We start from the raw sequence: 19,705 nt of genomic DNA, 5'->3' as shown, positions 1-19,705 counted from the left end.
ATCTTTTCCTTCTCTTCCTCCTTCCTCAATGGTGTCATGATTCTTGTAATTAAATCGTCATTTGGGGGTGCCTGGGTGGCTCAGTCAGTTAAGTGTCTGACTTCGGCTCAGGTCATGACCTCATCATTTGTGGGTTCAAGCCCCACATTGGGCTCTGTGCTGAGAGCTCAGAGCCTGGAGCCTGCTTCAGATTCTGTGTCTCCTTCTCTCTCTGCCCCTCCCCTGATGTCACTCTGTCTCTCTCTCTCTCAAAAATAAATAAAACACTTAATTTTTTTTTAATCATCTTTTGGAGGTTGAACTGCATATTCAATTTTTCAAATTGTGAGCCATTAGAAGGTAGTGGAATCAATTAAGCTGACCACTACCAGCATTCTTTAATGTGATAGGGCAAAAATAGGAGAAGATAGAAATGAATACAATAAAACAAAATAGACAAACTAGATGGCGAGGTAGCTGTGGTCACTATGAACTACATGTATGTGTTTGTATGTATTGTATTGTGGAATGTCTTTCTCAGTGTTATTTCTTTATATGTTATGATAAAACAATGTTTGGAAACCATGGTACTAATGGATATTCTCTTCAAAAGCATTCCAACCACAAAGGGGTCATTTCTGACCCATCCTTCTGAAATGGGAATCTCAATAATACATCCTGCTTGTATTTTCTTTTTTTCCTCATTTTACATACCTACATTCAGTTTAAACATAATTCACTTGATTAATAACACTTCCTGCTGCAAATGTAGCCTTTTCTTACTGTACCATCATCACTATATAAGGATTTTCTATAATTCCCCTTAATGTATGTTGGAGGTAGTTTTTAAAAATTCAGCTCTGTTGACTCAGTGTCTTCCAACATTAGGATAAATTCTGTTTCCTACCTCAGTTTTGTGTTCCACTTTCTTCTTCCTCACCTGCATTTCTAGAAAATTAGGATGGAAAAGAGTAGAGATGACCTCTCATAGACCACAGCAGAGGACTTTGTCATAAAGAAGAGACTAAACTTACTGCCCAAATTCCACCTTTTCTTCTCTAGAAGGATTGTGAGCCCGTGATCACTGGTTGTGGCTGCTATTGGTTGTGGCTGATATTATACAGATTTCTGTGGAAAGATATATGCTAAGTAAATACAAAAGCATTAGAAATTACATTCATGTTTCTAGATAATTAAGCAAGTTACTCAGTTTCCTAAATTATGAAATTGAGTATCATAATACTATTACTGGATAGACAACTCGTTCTGAATTCACATTTGTTGGCTTGCCACTCGGAAATCAATACTCAAGAGATAAGTAATGGTGGGAAAGGAAAGTTTGCTTTATTTGGGGGTCTGGAAACCCAGGGAGATGGTGAACTAACATCTCAAAGACCATCTGCCCTGTCCAGGCAAAGCTGGAGGGTTTTAAAGGGGAAGGCACGAGAAATGGTGGGAGCTGCATGGAGGAGAAGCAGGTGCCCAGGAGCTACTCCTGTGTGGACATGAGCCTGAACAGACTTGCTGGCATCAGTGGCAGCTGTTTTTGAATGTGATGAGGCTTTAGCTTCCGGAAAATTTTGAGCCTTCTTTCCTCGAAGCCAGCGGTCTGCAAAATCTCAAGGAAAGTAGGTTAGTTTCTGCTACAAACCAAGGGATTTAGTTTAGCAAGCAATGATTGCATCAGCGTGAACCACATTAACCTTACAGGGCGTTGAAGTGCTGTTACAATACCTACAATTGAATTCATTTACATTAATTGCTTACTACCATATCTAGCTCAGAGTAGGTAGTAACAAATAAATGGTATCGATCATTGACAGAATCCACAGTACATTTGGATTTGGATTAATTTGGGAACTTACACCTGAGGTCTGACTCATCACAATCTGCAGATTGCACCACAAGCATAGATCTGACAGTCACTTTGCAAAAGTCATCTCTGTAATCATGTCACTTTTCTTCAAAGCCAACTTTTCATCTTGGGGCCCATGAGTGTGGGGGCTATGAGAGTGTCACTTTCTGATCTCTGGCTACAGTGAGTGCCATTGACCTGTAGCCCCAGCTGTTACCCTCTGACTGACATTAAGATTTTCTCACGAAGTACCACACACCACAGGCTGCTCCCAGCCAAGCACTGGATGTGGTCAGGAGACCAAGGCATGTATGTCTGTTTCTAGAAGATGAGGGATTCCTCTGATGGGTTACTTTGACTTGAGGACCCTCAACAGCTTGATAAACCCTCTTAGAACCATACCTCAGTCCAAAATGGTCTCATGAACCTTCCTTCCTTCTATCCCTCCCTTATCTGAGACAGATTTGCATTGTGTCTGAGAGCTCCCCCAGGTTCCTCCAGCTGTCTTATCTTTGTTCTTCACAGAACTCACCCCTAATAAATCTCTGCCTCTGGAGGGTCCAGATGGCTAACATAATAACCCATAATTTGTGTGTAAGATTTTGTGTGTGGGAACATATATCCTTTATTCATAATAAGAACATCTTGGGGCGCCTGGGTGGCTCAGTTGGTTAAGCGTCCGGCTTCGGCTCAGGTCATGATCTCGTGGTCTGTGGGTTTGAGCCCTGCATCAGGCTCTGTGCTGACAGCTCAGAGCCTGGAGCCTGTTTCAGATTCTATGTCTCCCTCTTCCTCTGACCCTCCCCTGTTCATGCTCTCTCTCTCTCTGTCTCAAAAATAAATAAATGTTTAAAAAAATTTAAAAAAAAAAGAACATCTATCAGTTTCATTGGCTTTTTAGATGGGTCTGTGACCAAAATATATTTAGGACTACTGCCTCTTCAAGTTCTTTTCAAATGATATAATACCACCACCACTGCCCCAAAGCTAAAAAGGTGCTTGAGCAAGGCCAGTGTAGAATTTCCATATGCCTAAGAGTTCTCATGACATCATTTTGATATATCAGGGTCCTATTCTTACAGGCAACACAAAATATGTGAAATTATATTATTGATAATATTTATACCTATATTTGCCTCGGTGTCCTGTTTTATGTACTACTAACCTATAGCCATTTGATTTGTAACTTTGTATCTCTGAACATAACTTTCCTTACCCAAGTTAATTACTTTATATGACATGTAACCCACATTTTGGTATTTACACTCTTAACATTCTGAATCTATCAAATGTGGCACTTAGGAAACATTTGTTTCGTTAAGGAAAAACTAAAACTTACTTATGAAAACTCTTTAACTCTTTGTAGACCTTTGAAAATGATTCTTTGGGTTACATTAGAAAATTCATTAAAATTTGAAGTCAATTAAAATTAATTTTTTACAAGTCAAAGCATTCATAAAAGTGTCCAAAACTTTAAGTTATAAAAACTTTAAGTACATACATTTTGCATTTTTAATGCTACTAGAACCCCAAAGGTTTGGAGCTCACAAAATAGGGGCTTGCATTCAAGTATAGTAAATCTCCTCTTTCAGATCTCATGCTAACAATCAACAATGAGAAGATAGGACCGAGTTAAAAACTAATCTTTTCTTCAACTCTTACTCTTGCAATGATGCTTGATTATGTATAAATGTTTTATTTTTTAATTTGATTTATTTTTTCCAGCTTTATTAAGATATACTTGACATATACCATTGTGTAAGTTTAAGATGTACAACCTGCTGATTTGATATATTTATGTATTGCAAAATGATTACCACCATAGCATTACCTAACACTCTGTCCCATTACATAATTATTATTTCCTTTTTGTGGTGAGAGCATTTAAGATCTACTCTCTTAGCAACATTCAAATATATAACACAGTATTTTTTTAATTAGTTAAACCAGAACAAACAAACAGCAAATAATAATTCACCTATTTCTTCCACCCACCCCCCAAGCCTGTACCTCTGAAAACACCAATATATTCTCCATATCTATGAGCTTGGTTTTTGGCTTGTTATTTAGGTTACACATAGAAATAAAATCGTATGGAGGGGATCGTCGGAAGATGGCAGCATAGGAGGACGCTGGGCTCACCGCGCGTCCTGCTGATCACTTAGATTCCACCTACACCTGCCTAAATAACCCAGAAAACCGCCAGAAGACTAGCAGAATGGAGTCTCCGGAGCCAAGCGCAGATGAGAGGCCCACGGAAGAGGGTAGGAAGGGCGGAGAGGAGAAGCTTGCTCCACGTACTGGCAGGAGGGAGCCGGGGCGGAGGGGCAGCCTGCCAGCCAAGCAGAGCCCGTGAGTCTGGCTTGCAAAAGCAGAGGGGCCGGACGGAGTACGTTCTGACAGCAAGCGGGATTTGACATCTGGAAGGTTATAAGCTAACAGCTCTGCTCAGAGAACTGGAGGGCTGGAGGACAAGGGGAGGGAGAATTGTTGAGCCCCCGACGACAGAGCTCAGTTTGGTGGGGAACAAAGGCGCTTGCCAGTGCCATCTCCCTCGCCCATCCCCCAGCCAAAATCCCAAAGGGAACCAGTTCCTGCCTGGGAACTTGCTCACTCTGCCCAAACACCCAACTCTGTGCTTCTGTGGAGCCACCCCTGCGGCAGCGGGTCTGACTCCCTCCGGCTGCCACAGGGCCCCTCCTGAAGTGGATCACCTAAGGAGAAGTGAGCTAAGCCTGCCCCTCCTGCCCCCCTGCACCTTGCCTACCCACCCCAGCTAATACACCAGATCCCCAGCCCCACAAGCCTGGCAGTGTGCAAGTAGCCCAGATGGGCCACGCCACCCCACAGTGAATCCTGCCCCTAGGAGAGGGGAAGAGAAGGCACACACCAGTCTGACTGTGGCTCCAGTGGTGGGCTGGGGGCAGACATCAGGTCTGACTGCGGCCACGCCCACCAACTCCAGTTATACTCCACAGCACAGGGGAAGTACCCTGCAGGTCCGCACCACTCCAGGGACTATCCAAAATGACCAAACAGGAGAATTCCCCTCAAAAGAATCTCCAGGAAATAACACAGCTAATGAATTGATCAAAAAGGATTTAAATAATATAACAGAAAGTGAATTTAGAATAATAGTCGTAAAATTAATCGCTGGGCTTGAAAACAGTATACAAGACAGCAGAGAATCTCTTGCTACAGAGATCAAGGGACTAAGGAACAGTCACGAGGAGCTGAAAAACGCTTTAAATGAAATGCAAAACAAAATGGAAACCACCACAGCTCGGATTGAAGAGGCAGAGGAGAGAATAGGTGAACTAGAAGATAAAATTATGGAAAAAGAGGAAGCTGAGAGAAAGAGAGATAAAAAAATCCAGGAGTATAAGGGGAAAATTAGAGAACTAAGTGATACACTAAAAAGAAATAATATACGCATAATTGGTATCCCAGAGGAGGAAGAGAGAGGGAAAGGTGCTGAAGGTGTACTTGGAGAAATAATAGCTGAGAACTTCCCGGATCTGGGGAAGGAAAAAGGCATTGAAATCCAAGAGGCACAGAGACTCCCTTCAGACGTAACTTGAATGGATCTTCTGCATGACATACCATAGTGAAACTGGCAAAATACAAGGATAAAGAGAAAATTCTGAAAGCAGCAAGGGGTAAACATGCCCTAACATATAAAGGGAGACCTATAAGACTCGTGACCGATCTCTCTTTTGAAACTTGGCAGGCCAGAAAGGCATGGCAGGAGATCTTCAATGTGATGAACAGAAAAAATATGCAGCCGAGAATCCTTTATCCAGCAAGTCTGTCATTTAGAATAGAAGGAGAGATAAAGGTCTTCCCAAACAAACAAAAACTGAAGGAATTTGTCACCACTAAACCAGCCCTACAAGAGATCTTAAGGGGGATCCTGTGAGACAAAGTACCAGAGACATCGCTACAAGCATGAAACCTACGGACATCACAATGACTCTAAACCCGTATCTTTCTATAATAACACTGAATGTAAATGGATTAAATGCGCCAACCAAAAGACATAGGGTATCAGAATGGATAAAAAAACAAGACCCATCTATTTGCTGTCTACAAGAGACTCATTTTAGACCTGAGGACACCTTCAGATTGAGAGTAGGGGATGGAGAACTATTTATCATGCCACTGGAAGTCAAAAGAAAGCTGGAGCAGCCATACTTATATCAGACAAACTAGACTTTTGATTAAAGGCTGTAACAAGAGATGAAGAAGGGCATTATATAATAATCACAGGGTCTATCCATCAGGAAGAGCTAACAGTTATAAATGTCTATGCGCTGAATACGGGAGCCCCCAAATATATAAAACAATTACTCAGAAACATAAGCAACCTTATTGATAAGAATGTGGTAATTGCAGGGGACTTTAACACTCCACTTACAGAAATGGATAGATCATCTAGGCACACGGTCAATAAAGAAACAAAGGCCCTGAATGATACATTGGATCAGATGGACCTGACAGATAAATTTAGAACTCTGCATCCCAAAGCAACAGAATATACTTTCTTCTCGAGTGCACATGGAACATTCTCCAAGATAGATCATATGCTGGGTCACAAAACAGCCCTTCATAAGTATACAAGAATTGAAATCATACCATGCATACTTTCAGACCACAATGCTATGAAGCTTGAAATCAACCACAGAAAAAAGTCTGGAAAACCTCCAAAAGCATGGAGGTTAAAGAAAACCCTACTAACAAATGAGTGGGTCAACCAGGCAATTAGAGAAGAAATCAAAAAATATATGGAAACAAACGAAAATGAAAATACAACAATCCAAACGCTTTGGGACGCAACGAAGGCAGTCCTGAGAGGAAAATACATTGCAATCCAGGCCTAATCAAGAAACAAGAAAAATCCCAAATACAAAATCTAACAGCACACCTAAAGGAAATAGAAGCAGAATAGCAAAGGCAGCCTAAACCCAGCAGAAGAAGAGAAATAATAAAGATCAGAGCAGAAATAAACAATATAGAATCTAAAAAAACTGTAGAGCAGATCAACGAAACCAAGAGTTGGTTTTTTGAAAAAATAAACAAAATTGACAAACCTCTAGCCAGACTTCTCAAAAAGAAAAGGGAGATGACCCAAATAGATAAAATCATGAATGAAAATGGAATTATTACAACCAATCCCTCAGAGATACAAGCAATTATCAGGGAATACTACGAAAAATTATATGCCAACAAATTGGACAACCTGGAAGAAATGGACAAATTCCTAAACACCCACACTCTTCCAAAACTCAATCAGGAGGAAACAGAAAGCTTGAACAGACCCATAACCAGTGAAGAAATTGAATCGGTTATCAAAAATCTCCCAACAAATAAGAGTCCAGGACCAGATGGCTTCCCAGGGGAGTTCTACCAGACGTTTAAAGCAGAAATAATACCTATCCTTCTCAAGCTATTCCAAGAAATAGAAAAGGAAGGAAAACTTCTAGACTCATTCTATGAAGCCAGTATTACTTTGATTCCTAAACCAGACAGAGACCTAAGAAAAAAAGAGAACTACAGGCCAATATCCCTGATGAATATGGATGCAAAAATTCTCAATAAGCTACTAGCAAAGCGAATTCAACAGCACATACAAAGAATTATTCATCATGATCAAGTGGGATTCATTCCTGGGATGCAGGGCTGGTTCAACATTCGCAAATCAATCAACATGATACATCACATTAACAAAAGAAAGATAAGAACCATATGATCCTGTCAATCGATGCAGAAAAGGTCTTTGATAAAATTCAGCACCCTTTCTTAATAAAAACCCTTGAGAAATTCGGGATAGAAGGAACATACTTAAACATCATAAAAGCCATTTATGAAAAGCCCACAGCTAACATCATCCTCAATGGGGAAAAACTGAGAGCTTTTTCCCTGAGATTAGGAACATGACAGGGATGCCCACTCTCACCACTGTTGTTTAACATAGTCTTGGAAGTTCTAGCATCAGCAATCAGACAACAAAAGGAAATCAAAGGCATCAAAAGTAGCAAAGATGAAGTCAAGCTTTCACTTTTTGCAGATGACATACTATACGTGGAAAATCTGATAGACTCCACCAAAAGTCTGCTAGAACTGATACATGAATTCAGCAAAGTTGCAGGATACAAAATCAATGTACAGAAATCAGTTGCATTCTTATACACTAACAATGAAGCAACAGAAAGACAAATAAAGAAATTGATCCCATTCACCATTGCACCAAGAAGCATAAAATACCTAGCAATAAATCTAACCAAAGATGTAAAAGATCTGTATGCTGAAAACTATAGAAAGCTTATGAAGGAAATTGAAGAAGATATAAAGAAATGGAGAGACATTCCCTGCTCATGGATTGGAAGAATAAATATTGTCAAAATGTCAATACTACCCAAAGCTATCTATACATTCAATGCAATCCCAATCAAAATTGCACCAGCATTCTTCTCGAAACTAGAACAAGCAATCCTAAAATTCATGTGGAACCACAAAAGGCCCCGAATAGCCAAAGGAATTTTGAAGAAGAAGACCAAAGCAGGAGGCCTCACAATCCCAGACTTTAGCCTCTACTACAAAGCTGTCATCATCAAGACAGCATGGTATTGGCACAAAAACAGACACATAGACCAATGGAATAGAATAGAAACCCCAGAACCAGACCCACAAATGTATGGCCAGCTAATCTTTGACAAAGCAGGAAAGAATATCCAATGGAAAAAAGACAGTCTCTTTAACAAATGGTGCTGGGAGAACTGGACAGCAACATGCAGAAGGTTGAAACTAGACCACTTTCTCACACCATTCACAAAAATAAACTCAAAATGGATACAGGACCTGAATGTGAGACAGGAAACCATCAAAACCCTAGAGGAGAAAGCAGGAAAAGACCTCTCTGACCTCAGCCATAGCAATCTCTTACTCGACACATCCCCAAAGGCAAGGGAATTAAAAGCAAAAATGAATTACTGGGACCTTATGAAGATAAAAAGCTTCTGCACAGCAAAGGAAACAACCAACAAAACTAAAAGGCAACCAACAGAATGGGAAAAGATATTTGCAAATGACATATCGGACAAAGGGCTAGTATCCAAAATGTATAAAGAGCTCACCAAACTCCACACCTGAAAAACAAATAACCCAGTGAAGAAATGGGCAGAAAACATGAAGAGACACTTCTCTAAAGAAGACATCCGGATGGCCAACAGGCACATGAAAAGATGCTCAACGTCACTCCTTATCAGGGAAATACAAATCAAAACCACACTCAGATATCACCTCACGCCAGTCAGAGTGGCCAAAATGAACAAATCAGGAGACTATAGATGCTGGAGAAGATGTGGAGAAACAGGAACCCTCTTGCACTGTTGGTGGGAATGCAAATTGGTGCAGCCACTCTGGAAAACAGTGTGGAGGTTCCTCAGAAAATTAAAAATAGACCTACCCTATGACCCAGCAATAGCACTGCTAGGAATTTATCCAAGGGATACAGGAGTACTGATGCAGAGGGGCACTTGTACCCCAATGTTTATATCAGCACTCTCAACAATAGACAAATGATGGAAAGAGCCTAAATGTCCATGAACTGATGAATGGATAAAGAAATTGTGGTTTATATACACAATGGAGTACTACAGGGCAATGAGAAAGAACGAAATATGGCCCTTTGTAGCAATGTGGATGGAACTGGAGAGTGTGATGCTAAGTGAAATAAGCCATACAGAGAAAGACAGATACCATATGTGTTCACTCTTATGTGGATCCTGAGAAACTTAACAGAAACCCATGGGGGAGGGGAAGGAAAAAAAAAGAGGTTAGAGTGGGAGAGAGCCAAAGCATAAGAGACTCTTAAAAACTGAGAACTGAGGGTTGATGGGGGGGTGGGAGGGAGGGGAGGGTGGGGGATGGGTATTGAGGAGGGCACCTTTTGGGATGAGCACTGGGTGTTGTATGGAAACCAATTTGACAACAAATTTCATATATTGAAAAAAAATAAAATAAAATACAAAAAAAAAGGTGGGGAAAAAAGACTGAAAATCAGGTGTTGCGTTGGAATAAGGAGAAAGTGGAATGTAAAGACAACTTGAATGCCTTTTTTATTTTAAATAAACAATATTTCTACTTCCAAAAAAAAAAAAGAAATAAGATCATATGGTATTTGTCTTTCTCTGTCTGACTTAATTCACTTAGTTTAACAGTCTCAAATTCCATTCTTGTTGCAAAAAAATCACAATAATTCATCTTTTTATGGCTATATATCATATATATATGTATGATATGATACATATATGTATGATACATGTATGATATGACATATATGACATACATACATATATCATACAAATGACATGTATATTATATGTATGATTTACATATATATATCTCATATTTATCCATTCATCCATCAATGGACACTTAGTGTGTTTCCATACCTTGGCTGCCATGAACATAGGGTATACATGTCTTTTAAAATTAGTGTTTTTGTTTTCTTTAGATAAACACCCAAAAGTGAATTGCTGGATCATATAGTAGTTCTATTTTTAATTTTGAGGAATCTTCATTCTGATTTCCTCAGTGACTGAACCAATTTATATCCTCACCAACAGTGCACAAATTTTCCTATTCTCCACTTCCTCACGAACACTTCTTATTTGTCTTTTTGATAATAGCTATTGTGACAGGACTAAGGTGAAATCTCTTTGTGGTTTTGATTTGCATTTCTTTGTTTAATGATGTTAAGCTTCTTTTCATGTACCTGTTGACCATCTGTATGTCTTCTTTGGAAAAATGTCTATTCAGATCTTCTGCCCATTTTTTTGTTAATGTTTATTTTTGAGAGAGACAGACAGACAGAGCACGAGTCGGCGAGGGGAAGATAGAGAGGGAGACACAGAATCAGAAGCAGGCTCCAGGCTCCGAGCTGTCAGCACAGAGCTTGATGTAGGGCTCGAACTCACAAACCTCGAGATCATGACCTGAGCCGAAGTCGGACACCCAACCAATTAAGCCACCTAGGTGCCCTGTCCGCTTTTTAACGGAATTGTTTATATTTTGTTATTGAGTTGTATAAGTTATTTATTTTGGATATTATCCCTTTTTAGATATATGATCTGCAAATATTTGCTCTCATTCAGTAGGTTGCCTTTTCGTTTTGTTAATAGTTTTCTTTCCTGTACAGAAGTTCTTCTACTTCGATGTAGTCCCTATAACACAGTTATCATTACCTATAATCACCATGCCGAACATTAGATTCCCAGAACTTGTTAATCTTATAACTTCAAGTTTTTACCCTTTGACCAATACTGTTGATTTATATTTTAATGCATCTATTTAAGCATATAATCTTTAATCGTCCCTTTTAAATCAAACAGGTAACTTATTCATTTCTTCCCATTTACTCCACTTAAGCACAGTTTGGGCTCCTGTGATTGCTTGTAAACCCAATCAATATCTGGCTCCTTAAGATTCTATGATCAAAGTCCTGAGACACCACACTAATCTTTTATCTATAAACAGACCCTGGTCATTTTGTCTCTCTAATTGCTGAGAGAGATTTACTGCAGCTTGGCATTACACTTTCCATCAGACCTGGTTTGGGACTCCCATCTCACAGATTTAATCACACTGCTGCCAATTGTGTTAACCTCACGTAGTTGTTCCTTTTTGAATAAATTCCTCTCATTTACAAGGGAAAGCACCTTTTAGTGGTGTAGTTTCTGACTACGCTTCTAGCCTAGAGATGAAGGCCTTGACTCCAGGCAGGTGGTAAAAAGCTATTTCAATCCCATACATCAAATGAATATTTACATTAGCTTTCTAAAGGTGTTCTTTCTCCAAAATCAGTCTCCACCGACCCTTGGTTCTAAAATTCACAATTCGTAGAGAATAGAGAAAACAGAAATAACCCTTCAGTTTAAGAGGGTGACTTAAGAACACGAACTAGACTTTCATCTTGATATCTATGTTATGCCTACTTATCTCTCCCATTTAGCCCCACATTATGATATGGATGGGGGGAAAGCAGTTTTATAGATCTTTGGGTTTTGTTTATACTTTTATTTATTTTTTTAAGTTTATTTATTTAATTATGAGAGAGAGAAAAAGAGAGCATGAGCAGGGGAGGGGCAGAGAGAGGGAGAGAGAGAATCCCAAGCAGATTCCATGCTTAGCATGGAGTCTGACATAGGGCTTGGTTCCACAAACCACAAGATCATGACCTAAGCTGAAATCAAGAGTCCATCACTCAACCTACTGAGTCACCCAGGTACCTCTTAGTTTATACTTTTAAAATTAAATATAGCAGAGTAGTGAGCTATTGCTGAGTTATCTCAGCAAATTTACAATGGCTGAGAAATGGAGAAAGAAGAGTTATGATTATTATAGTCAATGGTGAATTCAAAGGAGACAGCAAAAGAAAGCCAGCTTCTACCTTTGTCAAGGAAATGAACTCCCAGAAGTAACAACCACAAAATGACCATGCTCTAGAAAGACAATGACTTAGATTTCTTTTCATAACTGGAGATAACACATATGTTTTGGAAAGTTTAATTTACTTCCTTTGTGATGGGGTATACCGAAATGATTAAATGGAACATGGCAAGCATAAGATACTTCACATCGTTTCATACATTGTAGTTACGTATATAACATTAGATTCTCCTTCCTTACTTTTCCCCTTCCTTCTGTCAAAATAACTTGAAAGTCCTAAGCCCCATGAGCGCAGGGACCTTGTCTTATTTAGTTCATCAGTGTGTGTCCAGTGCATGGATTCGTACGTGTATTAGTTAAAGAAAGGATTTGGACCAATCATCTTTATTGAGTGTCTGCTTTTTGGCTTTGTGCTAAACCTGGATGAAGCGAGGGTCATGGTGAATTTGACAGTGTTCTTGCCTATAAAATGTTTATAACATAGTGGCAGAAATAGGGATATACAAGCATAGACATTATGTAGGCAAAGTTTTGTTATGAGAAATATAGTATCCAAAAAATATGAAATTTTGCTATGAGAAAAAGAAAATATTATATCCAGAGGCCCCTCTTAATTATTAAAAGATTTCCCTTGAACTTCAAGACCAAACACGAAACATTGATGGCTTTGTTATTCTTGTTGCACATCTGTGGATGTGAGACAAATGAGAGAAAAAAACATTCTGATTATACTGTTTCCTTATCTGAGAATAGAAGTGCTTTTATAAAATATTTATTTATTTATTTATTTATTTATTTTGAGAGAGTGATAGAGGAGGGAGCATGAACACAAGCTGGGGAGGGACAGAGAGAGAGGGAGACAGAAAATCCCAAACAGATTCTGCACTGTCAGTGCAATACAGGGCTCAAACTTGCAAACCTTGAGATCATGACTTGAGTGGAAGTCAGACACTTAACCGAATGAGCTGCCCAGGCAAGCTGAATAGAAGTACTTTTGCGCATTGGTCCGAGGAATATCAAGGTCAAAAAGCCAAAATGAGGGGAGTCACAGAAGACAGCAAGAAGGGGACAAAAATGGATGCAGAGAAACTGAGTAGCTGGGTGTGAATTCTGGCCTAAGTGGACAAGATCAGGAATCTTCATGCTTTTAACTTATTACCAGATGAAAGGGATATTGGCTTGGCTTGGATCAATAAATGAAATAACACATAGCTGAACAAATGATGTTTAAAATGATAGAATTGATAGTTCACACCAAATTCCAGCTTTTGCAAAAATATTGAGGAGCGAGAACATTCTGTCTTATATTGGTCTCTGAAAAATACAAATACTATCTCTCTGTAGGTGGTTGCTAAGTGAATGAACAAAAATTGATTAAACATGATACAAGAGATCATTCATGTGAGGTTTTAGCTTTCCCATGTAAGGTGAAGGATGATAACATGGAATCATAGAATAAGCATTCAGTTTTGAAACAATACAGGTCTGGATTTAAACCTTAAATCCACCTTTTACTATATGTGTAACCTTGGAAAATTCCATTTAAGATTCTGAGACTCAGTTTCATCATTTGTGAAATATGGATGGTGGAGTAATTTATAGGATTATTACAAGGATTAAGCAAAATTGTACATATATAAGGTCTTTGTAAGTGTTCCACACGTTAATTAACTAAATATTGGATATTGTACATACTAGAATTTTAAAATCTATTTTAGCTGCCTCTCAAAACCTCCCATCAGAACGCAAGCAAAAACTTGGGGTGCCTAGGTGACTGAGTCAGTTAAGCATATGACTCTGGATTTCGGCTTAGGTCATGATCTCATGGTTCTTGGGATTGAGCCCCATGTCCAGGTGTGAGCTGACAGCATGGAGCCTGCTTGGGATTCTCTTTCTCCCTCTCTCTCTCTACCCCTCCCCTGTTCATGCATGCACGCACGCATGCTCTCGTTCTCTCTCTTGAAATAAACATTTTTTTAAATAAGTAAAAAATGTATAAAAATGTATTTTGAAAGGGTAAATAAGAAAAAGGGAGCACCTAGAAAATGATCTGGAAATAATCTAAAATAAGATAAATAGAAACTTTCATACGATATTGAGGAGTAAGGGGCAGGATTTAAATGCAATAGTCTTGCTTGCAATTTGATGGAATTCACTTTACATTATGCAGATGTCAACTGAAGCACCTTAATTAAATCATTCCAAACCAAGGGACTATGGGTTGACTTTCCTGTCATCCAAACTGGTCTTCAGGGGCCCTTCTAACCAAATCAGCTAAGTCCAAAGCTTTTTTTTTTTTTTGGGCAGATAGTCAACACCACAGTCAGCACTAGATTGATTGTGGCCTTTGGGAAGTCACATGGCTTGATGTTCAAAATCCCTAGCTGCTTGTCAAGGTCAAGCATGCCTTGCTTGAATGAGATATTTATTTTTGAGAACACGCCGCCAGTCTTGAAATTTTCTTGAGGACCTAGGTAGAGCATTTCTCTTGAGGACAGTTGCATTGGGGGGATTTCATTTTTGCTCATGTAGTCTGTCAGGAAAAATCACTTGAAAATGTGCTTAATTTACCCTATTACTGAAAGGAAAATGTGCTCCAGTACTGCAGTAAAATTACTGCAGAATAAATATGTTTTTAGATGCCTTCTAGTATATAATATTGAAAGACTGTAATGTGTTTTTCTGAAAGGATTGGTAATAAGATGCGGAGTGGAAATCTTAATTAAGAATTGCGCATTTTAAAAAGCAAAATGTTCTCTTCTCTTCTGAGAAAAGTCTCTTGACAAATACTACCCTTCAATAGTAGCACTTTCCATTGAGTTTCTATAAACATTACTATTTACATATGTGTATTTCTATCATTTTTGAAACAAATAAATTTTTATCAAGTTAAATAATTAAATACTTAATTGCCTTTTAATTGTGCTTTTAATTGTACTTGATTTCACTTTCCCTTTTTTTCTGTAATAAAATTGCAAATTCATTGATATAGATGGATTGATTTCTCAAAGGTCACACAACAAACATTTATTAAGCACCCACTATGTTCAGGAAGTACCCATGATACTCTAGAAGATAACATGATATAGTAAGTATATTTTAAAAACCCCTGATCTTGGGCACCTGGATGGCTCTGTTGATTAAGCAGATGACTCTTGGTTTCAGCTCAGGTTATGATCTTATGGTTTGTGAGTTCAAGCCCCTTGTTGGGCTCTGCACTGAGGTTGTGGAGACTGCTTGGGATTCTCCCTCTCCCTCTCTCCCTATCCCTACCCTGCTCATGCTCTATCTCTCTAAAAAAATAAATAAACATTTTAAAAATGAATAAAATAAAATGAAAACGAGTGACCTTGAATTTAAAATCAGCTTCTATAATTACAGTCAATCTGTGGCCATTTTATATCAGCTCCCTGAGCCTTAGTTTCCTTAGATGCATGATGGTACTAATGGAGCTTTATGAACAGAGTCACTTCAAGAGTTCAGTAAAGCAATATTCAGGGCCCAGATATTTCTTAACATAGAATATGTACTCAATAAATGTGAGCCCTTCCCCAAGCCCCATGTGTCAGGTGCTGGAAAGCTACATGATAAATGTCTCATACTCCCAGGGGCAAGGATAACAATTATATTTATAACTCAAGTCTTTGCTAGCATATTAATCATTCTAAAGGCAACCTTGCTTACTCAGGCTCCTTGGTTCTACCAAGAAGCACTAAATGAGACCTGATATTTCCAGAGCTTTATTATATCTCATTTGGGATATTTCCTAAAGAAGGGTAAGAAATCTTGGCACTAGCAAATCTAAATACATTCATAGATTTGACTTCAGCTTGTTTTATGCATTCTCTTAGATATAAAGCACTTCATAGTTTATAAATGAGCACAGTTAATTCACATACCCCAGGGTGGTTTTGATTTGCTTGCATTTAAACAGGAGAACTCTATCAAATGACGGAGTTTATCATTTTAATAATTAGGAAGAGTTCTATTAAATTCCACCAAGGCCATTCTTTCAACTTAAAGGTTGTAATCTCTATTCAAAAAAAATGTAATTACCTCCTTAACCCCTCTCAATTCCACTATGATTTATAACTGATTGTAATTTGCCTCCTTCTGGGCCATTTTTGGCCTGGTGTCCACAGCTCTGCACGCTTCCTCTCCTGTCTTAACTGACTTCTCAGAATGAGAAATTTGTTAACACCTTATTCTTGTTTCTCAGAGTCCTTCTAGTGTAAAGAACAACATCCATTTGACATCCCAAAGGTGCAAGAAGACTATGCTATTTTGCACAATATTTTGCACACTTCTTTAATTACATACATATTAGGTTGTCAATAAATACTGTTGACTGACAGGTTTTTGTTGCATTAGTTTAAGAATTAGAATGAAGAAGTGACATGTGTTCTTTATCATACACTTGTTGGAATACAACTCTTAGAATCTTCTAGATCCAGCATGAAAATGGACCAAATGGGGAAAAAGAGTGTAAAAAAAGTACCCAGCTGCCATTATGGTTCCATATCTAGAAAAGACTGCAGACAAGTCATGGATATCCAATGTCTCTGTCCCATTCAGATATATCTGGCTGTATTTTCACTCCTGGTTTTACTCTTTCTCAAATTTGGAAATGCCTTTCAACTTCTTTATTCATGTTCTCTCAAATGTAACTATTGTCCTTGTCTCTGGGCAAATTCTCTGGAGAAATTAGCTTAAGCTTTTTGGTCTTTTCCTGAGATAGATGAAACTACACTACCCTTTCTTTCTAGTTTTCAAAGCAATCATGAATTTGTAAGTCCCCAGGAATATGTTATTCTTCTACAGGACAGTAACAATGACTAAAATGGTTAATAAAGCATTGTAGACATGGATTGTAAGTGAATATTGTAGCAGAGAAATTGGGGATCAGTTTCTGGAGTCAGATTTCCCAGAAATGAAACCCAGATTTACTACTTTCTAGCTGTACAACCATGAGAGAGCTACTCAAAAATCTCTGAGCTTCTTTCTTATCTGTAATAGATGGATAACAGTATCCATCCCTGTAGGGGTTGTTGCATGATCAAAGTAAATAACCTATGGTTATTGAGCATAACATAATTATTGTTATGGAAAGATACCTTGATTTCGTTTTGACTGAACTATAACAGAAGCCAGATCACTCAAGAAATAGAAGTCACAGTAAAAATCCCATGAGAAATGGTTCTGTGCAGAACCAAAGATGATAAATACTTTTCTAACATGTCTCATTTAAGAAAAATACTTCCTCTTTATTTCAAGACTACCACATAGATCCCTCCAGATTAAAGAAAAGGAAAGAAGCAAGAGTAAAGTAACACAATGCTGACATGATCCATCACGGTAAGAGGCATCCTCTGATGCAAGCATCAAGCTGCAATCAAAAGGCTAAATGAGCAGTATTGTTGGAAGGAATGAGAAGAAATGATGAGAACTCACTAAGAGAACCTCCTGCTACGGGCTGTTGAAAATTCATCTCTCAGAAAATGAAGCAAAAAATAAATAAATAAAATAGAAAAAAGAAAGAGAAAAGAAAGAAAAGATAGTGCCAAGTCTTTTTAATTGATGAATAATTTATGGATGATCAGCAGGAACATCCATCCAGGCAGCTGATTAAATGCAAAGTATTTTGATAAGCAGAGTTACCACCACAGGCCTCCAAGGAAAAGGAAGCATTTCCAGCAATCAATGCCAATTTATATATTGATGAGTGTTGCCCAGTCTCTTGCTAGCGGCCTATTTTCCCACACCATCTACCTTTATCACTGGCAGGAAAAGTTACCTCCTCTGTGAGTTTCATTCTCCTGTCAAAATGATGGAGGTTAAATGTGGATAAGAAAGGCAATTAAAATAGATCTGTCACAAGTATGCTATCCCAGTGTGCCATCCTGATTTCCTTCTCTAGTGTGAACTGCTACCAAAGGACGGTAATTGAAATTTGTCAATGTTGACAGCTGATGACTAATATGGAGATTTTCATTACATATCCCTCCTGGAATGAAAAGAGATGAATGTGTATTAAACTCCAGATGGAGACATCCATAGGACAGAAAAATGCAGACACTACTCAAGCCAGCAGTGCAAAGACTGTTTGAGAACCCTAAGACCTTCTGAAATTACACTGTATGGAAACAGAGATGGCGTTAGTTTTCTTCATCTTCTGTCTGTGTGACCTCATCGTGTTCAACATTACCATTAACCTCACAGCCCACTCATGTTGATATCACCTGGAAGCTCCACCCACTAACCTTTGGCAGAGTCAGTTTGAAAAGGATGTAGGTGTTCTTCTACTTCTTCAAGTTTGAAAATGTTGTGATTTTATAATATAGAAACCCAAGAGTCATTTCTATTATTAATTTGTGTTGTTTTATATTTTCTATGTGGTTTTCCTACAAAAGAAATATGATTAATCATATAATTCTGCCAGAAGATACCAGGAAATCACCTTTAGTTAAAATTTTCTGAGTTTTGTCATTGGTCAAGACTGAATACTTATTTAAGTGGATTTCTGGTGTGTGAGACAGGAAGCAAAATGGCTCTAAGATTGTGGTTTCAATGTTCCAGCTAACTATTGTTACATAACAAACTACCCCAAACACAGTGGATGAAAACAACTTGTTTATTATATCCATTAATCTGTGGGTCAGGAATTTGGGCAGGGCTCAGCTGGGTGATTCTTGAGTTCTATGTGGCACTGATAGAGTTACCCCTATAGTATCCAGCTGGCAGATGCCCTGATCTGGAGAATCTAAGATGGCTTTACCCATATTTTTGGTCATATTAACTATATTTTCTTATTTTCTGTATTCTTGGTGCTCTGGAGGCATCTGGATCCTAGCTGACCTGGAAGATTGTCCCTCCCAGGGCTAGCCAATTCTTAAAGATAGCAAACTACCACCATGCAAGATTTCCCTTCATATGCAAACCAACCAATCCAAAGTTTGTATTCTCCACCCATCCCATTTATTAGTCTCTCATAGAGTATTTGCACTCAGGACCAATATTTCCCTGTCTAAATCACCTCACAGCCAGGTACCAGACAAATAGGGTCAGTCCCTATACCTGAAGTCCACTGAAATTACTCAAATTAACAAATTTCTCTGCTTTCCCTGCCTCTTCCATTCCTTTCTGGGAAAGAAGAATAAGAAGGAGAACAAGGAGAAGAGGAGGAGAAGGGGGAAAAGGAAGAAGGAGAAAAGAAAATAGAAAGAGAAAAATAAAAATAAAATACAGTAAAATAATAAAATAAAATGAAATAAAACAAAATAAAATAAAATAAAATAAAATAAAATAAAATAAAATAAAATAAAATAAAATAAAATAAAATAAAATAAATAAAAAGGGTGCCTGGGTGACTCATTTAGTCAAGCGTCATGATTTTATGGTTCATAAGATCGAGCCCCATGTGGG

The sequence above is a fragment of the Prionailurus bengalensis genome, chromosome B3, assembly GCF_016509475.1.
Source record: "Prionailurus bengalensis isolate Pbe53 chromosome B3, Fcat_Pben_1.1_paternal_pri, whole genome shotgun sequence".
In the NCBI taxonomy this organism is placed as follows: Eukaryota; Metazoa; Chordata; class Mammalia; order Carnivora; family Felidae; genus Prionailurus; species Prionailurus bengalensis.
The sequence above is the reverse complement of the archived record's forward strand: the minus strand, read 5'-3'. Positions refer to the sequence as shown.